A 13,560-nucleotide genomic window follows, 5' to 3' on the forward strand; every position below is an offset into this window, starting at 1 on the left:
AATTAAGAAATACAAAGAAAGAGTATCCTTGGCTCTTAAGCAATATATATGTCAAGACCTATAACTGAGTAATCTGATTAACATTATTTACATTTAGTTGTTAAGAACAAAATGAAGTTGAGAGCCTGTCACTCACACCTCTAATCCTATATTCTCAAGAGGCTCAGATCTGATTGTGGTTCAAAGCTACAGAAGTGGAGATGTGGAGCAAGTGGCAGAGCACCCAGCCCTGAGCAAAAAAACAAAAAACAAAAAAAAAAAAAAAACTGAAGAACAGTGCTCGCTTCGGAAGTACATACACTAAAATTGGAACGATACAGAGAAGATTAGATGCATTCAAATTCTCAAGGCGTTCCATATTTTTCAGACAGCCAGCTCACCAACGTTGGACATGCCACCCAAGAAAACTTCTTGGGGTCATTCAAAAATCTTCCAGAAGCCGCTGGAGGAAGTAAGCAGCCAGGGAAAAATTTCAGACCACTGGGGAAAAACACGACCCTATCAAAAACACCATCTGAGTCAACCATTCTTCAAGTGCACTGGCCTAAAACTGTTTAAACAAGCAAACTGGCAAAACAAGCTGGGTGCTACAAGTCGCCCACCTATAAAAGCTCTGCTACAACCAAACTCACCACGACCTCTCTGATCCTGACCAGGAGTTCACCTGGGAGTGTACCCCAATACGCTTTCCTGTCAATCTTTAAAAAACAAAACAAAGAAAAAAAAACCCTAAAGAACAGCATTAGGGCCCTGAGTTCAAACCCTAAGACCAGTGCATGCCTGTGCGCACACACACACACACACACACACACACACACACACACACACGAATAACATGAAAATTTCTTACCCCATATTTTAATATGCTTGCTTTGAGTGGTACTCAATGGAAACCATGTTGAAAATGTACAATATAACTTGTGGGTGAGGCCAGGAAGGGAAAACTGGAAGAAAACAAAGAAAGGAGTGACATTATCCACAAAGAAATGTACTTATTACCTGTCTTATAAAATGGTAACCCCTTTGCACATCTCCTTTATGATAACAAGTAAAAGATACTTACTTTTGTTTATATATAGAAATATGAGAACAAACATATCTACTCTCAATTTTAGCAAAGCATAAAAAACCACCAAACCAGACTAAGACATCAGCAAAGGGTTAAAGTGAATCATAACATTTACAGATTAATTTCCTCTATGGAGAAAACTTAAGGGTATATACGAGTATGATTGAGTATAAATGAGTATGATTACATAATCAGAACTTCTGGGACTAATGAAGGGTTATCTAAAGGTTTATAACATAGGTGAATATACTATAAAATATAACTTGCATATAACACAGATTCATGATTTTATATAATACTGCAGTGTTAATTAATAATTTCATCTTATTATCATTTTGATTTGGGCAACAGATAGTCTAGAGATAGTTTTCCTATTCAAAGGTCTAAAGTGTTCATTTCTGTTTTTGTTTTTGTTTTTGCCAGTCCTGGGACTTGAACAAGGCCGGGGCACAAGCTTCTCTGTGCTCAAGACTAGTACTCTACCACTTGAGCCACAGTATCACTTCCAGCTTTTTCTGAGTAGTGTATTGGAGTTAAGAATCTCATGGACTTTCCTGCCCAGGTTGGCTTTGAACTGTGATCCTCAGATACTGTGCTACATGTATTTAAAACTATATATATTCCAAAGATTTTTAATACCAAATCTTGTGATGAATAGCTTTGAGGATTATCTATGCATATCATATCCAATTACAAGTAAAAATGCTCAGTTCATTTTATATAACACTAAACATATCTGAGATCCAACTCTTCTTTTTTTAAAAAGGAGGGGGATCAGCCAGGATTTAAAAAATAGTTTATAAATAGCAAAAGCATTCCTTTTAGTTGTTATCTGTCTCACTCAATTCATTCCTGTTGATTACAATACGGAAGAAAGACAAACAAATTCAATAGACATTAACTTGCTCAGGAAGATAAACTGAATTTAATTAAGAATCACCTTTTATCTGAAGAAACTTTTTGTAAAAGTCTTTAAAACTACTTACTTTTCCTAGATGCTCAGAGTCCCCAAGTCCAAGTTTGACAAAGGCTAACAATGTCCCTCATATGCCCACTAATGGTTTTGCCTTTGACTTCTAAAACTCTCCAATGAACAACACAGCAATTAGCCACAAAAAAGAAACACAGTAGAGACTATCCAATAAAGCAAGGCATAAGCAAACAACCTCAAGTATAATTCAAAGGAATGAGACCATAGTTGCCTAAAAGTGACTTTATCTTTTCTTTTACTTTAAGATTGTTATAATTTTGCCACGTAGACTGATTCCTTTTTTTATCCTACTTCCTGTACATTGCTCCTTGGTCTGCAGATCATTCATACTCAGATCATTCCTAGCACATATGTCCAGGTGGGTCACTGAGTTCTATACCCTTTGGCCTGTGCTCTGGGCCACATCCCTATCAACAACCCTCTGGGCTTTATATAGATTAGGAAGCTGGGATGCAGAGAGATTGAGCCTTGGCTACTGTCTTCGAATTTGATTTTCTTTTTCTTATCAACTATTGGTTGGTTTAAGATATCTTGTACATCTTGTCATTTAGCCCTTACCTAGCACCGGAAAACTAGGAATGGTTCTAATTAAGAAAAAAACAGACATGGAGCTGTGGTTGAACACTAGCCTTGAGCAAAAGAGCTCAGGAACAGCACCCAGGCTGTTACATTATTTGGCTTTTGCCAGAAAACCATTCAGACATCCAGGTATAAAGAAAGGTTTAATGCCAGGAAAGGGGCCAAAAAGATTCCCTTCTCACAAGGCAGAAGTGAGAAGAAGCACCAGCTATTGTCTGAGGTGACCTTTATAACCTAGGAGATTCAGGAGGGGCTAGAAAGGGCTAGGAAGTGAAGACCCTGGTGTGGATGTGAGGGCCAGGGCTTTATCATGGCAGACTAGGATTTATGGCTGCTGCCAAATACTAGATAAAGGGCCTTGCAGCTGCCCAGACCAGGTCACTCTAAGGGGCTCCTATTTCCTTATATGGTGGTAGCTGCCCTAGAGGAGTGCCATTTCAAGGTAAAGGGGGTTGGTGGCTGAATATTTACTGGTTGATTATTTACTGCCTTTACAACATGGGTCTAGCATTTGCAAAAGAAGGGAGCATGCTAAGCTATGGAGAGGGGAAGGAGCATACTAAGCTATGGGAAGGGAGCTCTTTGGGCTAACACAAGCCCTGAGTTCAAGCCCCAGAATCAATGAAAAAAAAAAAAAAAGTGCCACGGTATAACCCTGTTTTCACTGTATTTGATGTTGGTATAATTTGTGGAAGGGACAAAACAAATTGTTTAAATAGGGATACGGGTGGACCCATTGCAACAATGAGATGTACAACATGTCGAAAAACGAACTTTACTACTTTGGCGCGGGGGGAAGGGGGGAGCACGATGGGAAGGGGAAACAAAGGAGGAGGCTGCAACAATGCTTGATAAGAAATGTACTCATGGGGCTGGGAAGGTGGCTCAGTGGTAGAGCGCTTGCCTTGCATACCTGAGGCCCTGGGTTCGATTCCTCAGCACCACATAAGCAAAAAGAAAAAAGCCGGAAGTGGCGCTGTGGCTCAAGTGGTAGAGCCCTAGCCTTGAGCTGAAGAGCTGAGGGACAGCGCCCAGGCCCAGAGTTCAGGCCCTACAACCGGACCCAAAAAATAAAAATTTAAAAAAAAAAAAATTCCGTGCTTTCACTGTATTTGATGTCGGTATAATTTGTGGAGGAGATGGGGAAAAACAAGTCATTTAAATAAGGATACAGGTGGACCTATTGCAACAATGAGAAGTACAAGTTGTCATGTCGAAAACCAACTTTACAACTTGGGGGGTGGAGGATTGGGGGGGGGGATGGGAAGGGGAAACAAAGGAGGAGGCTACAATGCTTGATAAGAAATGTACTCATCTTGCCCATGTAATTGTAACCCCTCTGTACAGTATTTTCACAATAAAAAATAAATAAAAATTTAAAAAAAAATTTTAGGGCTGGGAAGGTGGCTCAGTGGTAGAGCACTTGCCTTGCATGCATGAGGCCCTGGGTTTGATTCCTCAGCACCACATAAGCAGAAAAAGCCAGAACTAGTGCTGTGGCTCAATTGGTAGGGCGCTAGCCTTGAGAGCTGAGGGACAGTGCCCAGGCCCAGAGTTCAGACCCCATGACCACAAAAAAAAAAAAAAAGTATCTGAAAACTTGAATGTGATACCTATCAATATTCCAACCTTATTCTTCAATGAAATAGAAGAAGCAATCAAAAAATCATTTGGAACATTAAAAGATCCAGAATAGCAAAAATGATCCGTATCAGAAAGAACTGTGCTGGAGAAATATCAATACCAAATTTCAAACTCTAATACAAAGCTTGGTTCTGGCATAGGAACAGACCTGAGGACCAATGGAATAGAACTGAAAACCCAGAAATGAACCCACAGACCTAGAGCCACTTAATCTTCAATAAGGGAGCTAAAACAATAGAATGGAAGAAAGACAGCCTCTTCAGTAAATGCTGCTGGCAAAATTGGTTATTCACCTGTAGAAAACTAAAGCTAGATCCTTATATATCACACTGCACCAGAATCAACTCCAAGTCGATCAAAGCAGACACCCTGAAAACATTACAGGATGGAATAGTAGAAACCCTAAGTCTCCTTAGCACAGGCCGAAATTTTCTTAATAGGGACCCAGAAACACAACAAATCAAAGAAAGTTTGTGGACAAATGGGATTGCATGAAAATGCAGAGCTTCTGTATGGCAAAGGACATAGCTGGCAACGTCAATAGAAAGCCCATGGATTGGGAGAAGATCTTCACTAGCCATACAAAAGACAAGGGTCTCACATCTAAAGTATACTTGTAACTCAAAAACTTAAATCTCCCAACAACAAATCCTCAAAGAAACAACTGCCCCATTAATAAGTGGGCTAAAGACTTAGAGAGACTTCTCTGAAGAGAAAGTAAGACTAGCCATGAAGAAATGATCAACCTCTCTAGCCATAAAAGAAATGCAAATCAGGGGCTGGGAAGGTGGCTCAGTGGTAGAGCGCTTGCCTTGCATGCATGAAGCCCTGGGTTCGATTCCTCAGCACCACATAAAGAAAAAAGCCGGAAGTAGCACTGTGGCTCAAGTGGTAGAGCACTAGCCTTGAGCTGAAAGCTGAGGGACAGTGCCCATGCCCAGAGTTCAGGCCCCAGGACCCGACCAAAAAAAAAAAAAGAAATGCAAATCAAAACAACATTGAAATTCCACCTCATCCAAAGAAATCTAATAACAGATGCTGGAGGGGATGTGGACAGAAGGGAACCCTATTGCATTGTTGGTGGGAGTGTAAACTTGTTCAACCACTTTGGAAAGCAGTATGGAGGTTCCTCAAAAGACTCCACATAGAAATGAACTCTAAGATATGTATTCAAATGGTTTTTTTTCTTTCTTGTGATTGTTTCTAACACATTTATAAGATTATTTCTTTGTTGCTCTGTATGTCCCTCCTCCACAGTATAACCCCTGCTTTTACTGTATTTGATGTTGGTATAATTTGTGGAGGGGAAGGGGAAAAACAAATCTTTTAAATAGGGATACAGGCAGACCCATTGCAACAATGAGACATACAAGTCGTTATGTCGAAAACGAACTTTACAACTTTGGTGGGGGGGCGGGAGGATTGGGTTGGGGGGTGGGGGGGAGGATTGGAAGGGATGAGAAGAAGAAACAAAGGAGGAGGCTACAATGCTTGATAAGAAATGTACTCATTATCTTGCCCATGTAATTGTAACTCCTCTGTACAGTATTTTCACAATAAAAAATAAAATTAAATTAAAATTTAAAAAAAAGACTCCACATAGAGTTCCCCTATGACACATCAATCTCACTTTTGGGCATTTACCCAAATGGTCACAAGCAAGGCCATACTAAAGCTACCAGCACAACTATGTTTATTACAGCATTATTTACCATAGCTAAAATATGGAACCAATCCAAATGGCCCTCAATAGATGAATGGATCAAGAAAATGTGATAGATATATATATATATAGGCATATATATATAGGCATATATATATGTGTGTATATATATATACATATATATATATATATATATATATATATATATCCAATAGAATTCTATGGCTCCATCAGAAAGAATGACATTGCCCCCATTTGGTAGAAAATGGAAAGACTTGGAAAATTATATTAAGTGAAGTAAGCCTGACCCAAAGAAACATAGGTCCCATGGTTTCCCTTATTTGCAATAACTAGTACATGTGTAGGACAGAAAAGGTCAAAAGCTATGTACATATGACTAGATAAGATGATGTTAAGTGAAATGAACCCCAAGATAGGGACACAAGTGTTTTTTTTCTTGCTATTTTTCCTAACGTATTTATAATGTACCATGTGATTTTCTTTTCTTTGAATGTTCCTCTCCCACAGTATAACCCCTTTTTTTCACTGTATTTGATGTCAGTGTCCTGCATTTTGTATGTACACTTCTCTAATTTGGAGGGGACGGGAAAAAAAACAAAATGCTTAAATAGGGATACAGGTTGACCCATGGTAACAATGAGACGTACAAAACACTATGTTGAAAATGAACTTTACTTTTGAGTGGGGGGGTAGTTGTGGAGGTGGGAGGGAAGGGATGGTAGGGGGAAAATAAAGGAGGAGGCAGCAATGCTCAATAGGAAATGTACTCATTACCTTGCTCATGTAAGTGTAACCCCTCTGTACAACATTTTTGCAATAAAAAAATGTACGAAAGAAAAAAAGTATCTGAGCTGCACTTTTACTTCCTTGTTTTCTTGTACATGGGTATTTTCCCAAAGATTTTACATCATTTTACACTGTAACTATATTTTTAAGTTAGAGATACTCTAATCCCTTAGTAGTTCAAGTCTATAAGCTATTTGTTATGATTTGTTATATAGAATAAGCAGATGAGCCTCTGGAACCAGCTTGCAACATACGGAGATGGTTCACCAGCAGCTGATACACTATGGAGCTGAGGACCTCTGCTGGCAGTTTGGAAGACTGCTTTTGTTTTCTTTTGTTTGGGGGCTTAATTATCTTTAGTTGTACAAAGGAGTTGCCATTCAACAAAGCAGTTCATGAATACAGTGACTCTAGATCAATGTCACCTGTTTCATCATTCTCCTCCATCCCTCCCAATGACTTTTCCTTCAATTTCTTTAACCAAAAACTTTTGAAAACATCATTTTAATAGCTATAAAATGAAAGACAAACACAATTTTTATGTAAATATATTTTAAAAATTAAAACACCTAAGAAATGCAATCTACACATATGAAAAGGTAAGGCATTTATATGCACAACAAGTAGTAGCAATATTATCCATAAGCAGCAGGAGGTTAGTCGTTTTGTTTTTTATTTGGGGTTTGTTTTTTGTTTTTGTTTTTGTTTTTGTCCACCGTGAGGCATGAACTCAGGGCCTGGGCACTGTCCCTGAGCTTTGTAGCTCAAGGCTGGTGTTCTTACCACTTTGAGTGGCAGCCCCACCCAGATTTGAGTCGTTAATTGGAGATAAGAATCTCACGGGGGCTTTTCCTGCCCAGGCTGCCTTTGAACCATGATCCTCATATCTAAGCCTCCTGAGTAGCTAGGATTACAAACCTGAGCCACTGGTGCCTGGCTCAGTTTTAATTATGAAGGATATGTACTGAATTTTATAGCTGTATTCCCCTCTTAGTCTCTCCATCCATCTACCACCGCCCTTTCATCTCGCCCCTCACACTTTGAGTACCTGGTTTATAGTATTTATTTTGTTGGACTGTGAGCCTTTCTAAGGAGTTTCAGTATTTGAATTCTCCCCTGAATCTACCATATTTTGGTTAATACCCTTGTCTGCACTTGGATTCCCCCATGAAGTGTTTATCTATGAAAGAAAACATATATCTTTTGCCTCTCTGGGCCTGTCTGACTTACTTCACTTAACATGATTTTTCTCCCAGGTCCTTCCATTTCTTGGCAAATGATGCAGTATCATTTTTTGCTAATGCGTGCACATTTTCTTGACCCTCAGCCCACTGAGGATCATCTGGACTGATTTCATATCTTGGCAATGGCGAACAGTACTGCAGTAAACATGGTTGCACAAGTGGTTCTACTGTATCTTATTATCTTACTGTATCTTACAGTGTCTACTATACCTTAGTTTGAAATAAATGTCCACGAGTAGAATTGTTGGGTCATAGGACAATTCTGTGTTTAATTTTTGAGAAAGTTCCATAGTGCTTTCCAGAGTATTTGAACAAGTTTACATTCCCACCAACAGTATACTATTCACCTACTTCCAAACCAGCATCTGTTATTGATTGTATTCTTGATAATAGTCCTTTAACTGAGAAGAGATAGAATCTCAGTATTGTTTTTATTTGCATTTCCTTTATGGACAAGGATGTTGAGCATTTCCTTGTGTCTGCTGTCCATTTTACTTATTCTTCTGAGAAGTCTCTATTTAGCTCATTAGCCCACTTATTAATTGGGTTGATGATTTTTGCAGAGCTTAGTTTCTTCAGCTCTCAGTGTATTCTAGATATTAGGTCTTTGATGTGTAGCTGTCAAAGATCTTCTCTCATTCTGTAGGCTGTCTTTTCAGCTTGTTAACTGTGTCCTTTGCCATGCAGAAACTTTATTTTGATGCAACCCAATTTCTTCATTCTTTTTTTTTATTTACTTCTAGATCTTTACTCAGAAAGTTCCTGCAGGTCCAAGGAGTCCTATGTTTCTCCTCTACCTTCCTGTAATAGTTTCATGGTTTGAGGTCTCTGACTCACTTTAAATTGACACTAGTGCAAGGTGATAGATAGGAATCCAGTTTTGTTTTTTGTTTTGTTTTGTTTTTCATATTTTTATTGTGAAAATACCATACAGAGGTGTTACAATTACATGTGCAAGGTAATGAGTACATTTCTTATCAAGCATTGTTGCCTCCTCCTCTTTTGTTAGGGATCATTTTGCTCTTTATTTTTTTAACCATGACAACCTGAAGTATTCCTTTTTCCTGAGAATCCTTAAGTTGCCTTCCTATAGTAAAGCTATTGTTCATGCTATGTCTTCAATAATATGAGTCTCTCAGTTGCACAACAGTTGTTTTACTGACATGAGAAGTAATATTATTAGCCAAAATACATTTTCAATAGAATTAATGTTTTGAAGCAAATCAGTTCATTCAAAAATAATGATTCACTTATTGTCACATGGATCAACTGAGGAACAGCATGGAAAGGAACTTTGCACAGGTGTCAAGACCAGGAGGTAGAGGCATATCAGAGGTGGCACACCACTCTAGGGTTTAGTGAGTGTTTATTTTGCAGGCATTTGGTGTTAACAATATGTCATGTATTTTTTAGAGCAAGGCCTGAAATAGGTTTCCTCCATTTTGGCTGAATACTCTGAGACCGAGGATGGTTAATTGTCGGGTCTTCGTCCATCCCACGAAAGACAGATGGGGTCTGAGGAAAGGTAAGTGCAGCCGCTTGCCCATTCCCCTTAGAAGCAGTGGGGAGTCAAGTCAAGCAGGAACTCATTTATTACCACACAGCAAGCCCTTTTTAAAGCAAAAGACTGCATGGGAGGGGAGGAAATGGAACCAACCAATCACTGTAAAGGTCACATCCTGTCATGCACCTAAGCTTCCAGGAGCTGTTTATGCAGTGAATGTAAACAAATTGGGCTCTGCCCACTCAACTTCCTCTCAGGGCCATCTTTGCTGCCTGTGTGTCCCACAGTTAATTACCCAAGGCTGCACTGATAATAATAGCAGAAGGAAAGTAAAACTAGGCCTAGTTGTCTTCAAGAAGTCACATGCTCTACCTCCATGCTGTGATACCCTTCTGGAACCTCAGCTTTTCCTAGATCCTAATTCTCATGTACAAACTCCCATTGCCTTCTCAGTTCTGTCCATCTTTCTGGATTTTATCCATTCTTGCTGCCAATATCAAACTGTCATTTCACCTATACAGCGATAAAATAAGACTTTTTAAAAAATGACATATTTTAAATAGAAAATGTTTGAACTAGTATTCTAATTGGATTATATTAGAAATGAATAAAAAAGAGATAGAGAGAGAGAGAAAATTGAAGAAGACCTGGAGAAAATAAACTAATAATGTATCAAGCTGTTGAAGTTTGTTTTTAATAAGTTTTTTATTATGAGAATACTGTACAGAGGAGGAGTTAGGTTACATGAGCAAGGTAATGAGTACCTTTCTTATCAAGCATTGTTGTCTCCTCCTTTGTTTTTCCCCTACCATCTCTTCCCTCCCATCTACACAACTACACCCCCCCCCAAAATTGTAAAGTTATTTTTCAGCATAGAGTCTTGTACATCTCATTGTTGCAATGAGTCAACCTGTATCCCTGTTTAAACAATTTGTTTTAAGAGCAGTAACCCTTTTGATTTACAGAATCTCATTACAGATAGGTCAATAAAACTCATTAACTAGATTTTATTGACATTGAGTGTAGGGGAACTTTTCTGTGTCCTGAGGTTGAGTCACTGCTGTCTTTCTTGCCTCTAACTAAATAGAGTCAGGCTAAGAATAAACACAAGGAAAGCAAGACTGAGGCCAGAAAGGCTCTACCAACACCTTTGACCTCTTAGTTTTATGGGGCATTGTAGAACATGGCCCTGAAACTTTCATTTAGGGGAGCCAAAAGAAGATGAAAAGAAAGGAAGGAAGGAAGGAAGAAGGAAGGAAGGAAGGAAAGAAAGAAGGAAGGAAGGAAAAGATTCACAAATTCTAGAAATTACTCGACAAAAAGCTTTGAAGTCATTAAGCAACCACCAAGTCTTTGCTAATCTGTTTAAATATTTGTGTAGAATTCCTTTTGATTTCAGTTGTATTAATCAACTTTCTTTTGCAAGTGTTACAACAAAACAACTCAATTTGGTCCATGCTGGGAAGGTGGCTCAGTGGTAGAGCACTTGCCTTCTTTGCATACCTGAGGCCCTCGGTTCAATTCCTCAGCACCACATAAGCAAAAAGAAAAAAGCCGGAAGTGGCACTGTGGCTCAAGTGGTAGAGTGCTAGCCTTGAGCTGAAGAGCTGAGGGACAGCACCCAGGCCCAGAGTTCAGCCCCATGACCAGACCCCTCAAAAAAAATTCTCTTTCTCTTTCTATTATTTTACACAGTGGGAATTTGCTAGTGTGGTTTTGTGATTTTCCTGGAGTACATGGGTGGGACTGCTATCATGACAGGGTCTCTATTACCTCTTAGGTTCAAGTGAGGAGAGAGATGGTCACAAGAACCTTGTGAGACAAACAGGGGTAAAGTGATCAATCTGAAGATGGAGGAAAAGGATAAAGCAATAAAATTCAAGGTGATTTCTTGAATATGGAAAACAGATTTTCCCCCAAAGTTCCAGTAGGAAGCTGCACAACCAAAACCTTGACTTCAGCCCAGTGGAAGTGATTTCAGATTCTCAGCCTCAAGAACTGAATGAAAATACATTTGTATTATTTTTACCAGGTTTTTCTGGGCATTTGTTACAGTAGACATAGGAAAATGAGAACAGTTGGAAATTTGAAGAAAGGATTTTTGCTATCCAGTGTCCTCTACATGGGTAGGTAGGCTTTGGGTAAGGGGAATTGAGAAAGGGGATTCTGTCTTCTCTCAAAGCAGTAAGAAAGAAGAACATCAATGTCTTGTTTCAACCTCTATGGACTGGAAGATTACAATCTGACATGCTATGATGGATAACCTTTGAAGCTGGATTGGTCTTGATAATACTAATTGAATTCAGATATTTTCCTTACCTCAGACTACCATACTACTGGGAAACAGTGCTGCTCCAGTAAGAATGAACATGTCTTGCACACAGATTTAAGTACTACTTCCCACAGTTCAAAACAAGAAAGACCTACTAGAGAAACACCTGCTACTGTGGCTAGCATTGAGAAGACTGAGTGTGAAACATCTTTTATGATGGTAGATAATGAATTACTCAGTGGATGAAAGGGAGAAACCCAATTTACACAAAACCTATCTGAAAGAATTCCTGCTAAATCACAACCACAAAAAAAAAAAAAAAAAAAAAAAAACTAAGCCAGGCACCTGTGGCTCACGCCTGTAATCCTAGCTACTCAGGAGGCTGAGAGGTAAGGATGGCGGTTCAAAGCCAGCCCGGTCAGGAAAGTCTATGAAACTCTCATTTCCAGTTAACCACCAGAAAACTGGAAGTGGTACTGTGGCTCAAGTGGTAGCGTGCTAGCCTTGAGCGAAAGAGCTGAGGGACAGCGCCCAGGCCCAGAGTTCAAGCCGCACAACCGCACAAAATAAATAAATAAATAATAAAAACCTAAACAACAACCAAAAATATATCAGTTGGAAAGGTTACCATGAGTCACTGCCTAAATTTGATTCTTTGAGCTGAGTCAGCAACTACATGGCAGTAGTATTGCAAGTTAGCTTCCCAAAATGTGATCATCATACAATGTTTTGATAAGAGCAATTTGCTTAAGTATTAAGATCTCATGAAACTTCTTATCAGTAATTTACTTTTAAGGGGTTCCTAAAAGAAATCATTTGCATAATTCATGTATATGTTTTTCTTATATTTAAAATTCTTTCAAAATAGGAAGAAAAATAATTTAATGTTCTGATTAAAATTTTTGGAAAATATGAAGTCAGAAAGCGAATTGCAATTGTATTCCCATGGTACTAGAGTCACAGTCAGACATGGTTAATTATGTTGGCTTGATTATGCCAGGTCTTAATATCCAAACAAATGCCAACAATTGTTTATGTCATTTCAACAGGCTTGTAATATAATATAAATGTCCAACTAGCCACAGCTGCATCCTCTCTCGGGCACCTGAGGCAATTACGTGCTTAAATCTCTTCCTATAGAGAAAGTAAGCTATATAGCATGCATCAATAGATCCTTTTACTCCTCTCTAACCAATCCCACTCAGATACAGGTGTCTACCTCTTCTCCCAGGACCAAGAGTCCCAAATTATCCATTTAAGAGGTACTCCATACCCCATGCTACAGAGATTTAATTAGATAATACAATCAGCTCAGGGTACTTAACTCCCTAGACCTCAAGAAGGTTCAAACATTAACTAGTAGAGTTAGATGTGGTGGTGTATGACTGTAATCCCAACAATTAGGAGACTGATACAGTAGGATCTTGAGCTTGAGGCCAACATGAACTACACAGTGAAGTGTTGTCTAGAAAAATAAATAAATAAATTAGGATTTGGCTCATAGATTAATCTAACTTGGAGAGAATGAGAGAGGGAGTGACACTGTTCCAAAGTAAATGTACTTATTACCTAATTTATAAAGCCATAAGCCCTCTGAATATCACCTTTACAATAAAATTCTAAAACTAAAAAAAAATAAGCAATTGTGATTGTGATCACACAATTTCCAACTGAAGAAACTGAGGAGTATGGAAAAGGGTCATATAGCCAGCAAGGTACAGCATTGGAATGCAAATTGCTTATCACTGAATTACAGAGAAAAGACCATCTTAAAAACAAAGCATTAG

The 13,560-nt window shown here is 38.8% G+C and overlaps 1 pseudogene; it reads left to right on the plus strand.

The window, feature by feature from the left end:
* The first annotated feature begins 276 nt into the window (after window positions 1–276).
* LOC122117396 lies at window positions 277–364 on the plus strand (annotated as a pseudogene).
* Window positions 365–13,560: the final 13,196 nt, after the last annotated feature.

Source organism: Dipodomys spectabilis, unplaced genomic scaffold (genome assembly GCF_019054845.1).
Source record: "Dipodomys spectabilis isolate Male_0828 unplaced genomic scaffold, ASM1905484v1 ptg000140l, whole genome shotgun sequence".
NCBI classification, from domain to species: domain Eukaryota; kingdom Metazoa; phylum Chordata; class Mammalia; order Rodentia; family Heteromyidae; genus Dipodomys; species Dipodomys spectabilis.